Consider the following 664-nt stretch of genomic DNA (forward strand, 5'->3'; position numbering starts at 1 on the left):
GGAGAACGGACGTGCTTTGGCTGGGGCTGCTCCCAGGCTGGCCACCGGGCGCCCTCCTGCCTGGTCTGGGGAGGAAAACGAGGCCACCAGGAGGGGCTGCTCGGCCCAGCCTGAGCCCAGGTCCCCGAGTCACAGAGACTCGGACTCCTCCCCACCTGACAGCCTCGGAGAATTTCTGTGCCTACACACCACGGACAGGAAGGGGCTGTCCCATGCCCGGTGCATCCCCCCCACAGAAGTCACAGGAGAAGGGACTTCCCTGATGGTCCAGTGGTCAGGACTCAGCGATTCCACCGCCGAGGGCCCAGGTTCGATCCCTGGTCAGGGAAGTAAGATCCCACAAGCCGCGACAAAACATTCCCTATGAAATGACACGCTGCCTGGGTTTTGCCTAAAACTCTTCCAGACAGGGTGATGGGTGTGTGGGGATGACTTACGTGAGTCTCTCTCTCTTTGTTTTTGGCCCACTCAACCTGGCTCTGACCAGGGATCAAACCCAGGCCCTCAGCAGGGCAAGCGGAGAGTCCCAAACATTGGACCTCCAGGGAATTCCCGAGTCTCTACTTGAATAAATGTTTGGACACGCCCATAATAAAAAGTTTTAGGCAGGGCTTCCCTGGTGGTGCAGTGGATAAGAATCCGCCTGCCAATGCAGGTGACGCGG

General features: G+C 58.7%; 1 non-coding gene across 1 annotated transcript; it reads left to right on the top strand.

Moving 5' to 3' along the window:
- Positions 1-256: 256 nt before the first annotated feature.
- TRNAG-UCC (transfer RNA glycine (anticodon UCC)) lies at positions 257-329 on the top strand. Its single transcript has one exon. It is a non-coding gene; the product is annotated as a tRNA-Gly (tRNA).
- Positions 330-664: the final 335 nt, after the last annotated feature.

The sequence above is a fragment of the Bos taurus genome, chromosome 25 (assembly GCF_002263795.3).
Source record: "Bos taurus isolate L1 Dominette 01449 registration number 42190680 breed Hereford chromosome 25, ARS-UCD2.0, whole genome shotgun sequence".
Taxonomy (NCBI): Eukaryota; Metazoa; Chordata; class Mammalia; order Artiodactyla; family Bovidae; genus Bos; species Bos taurus.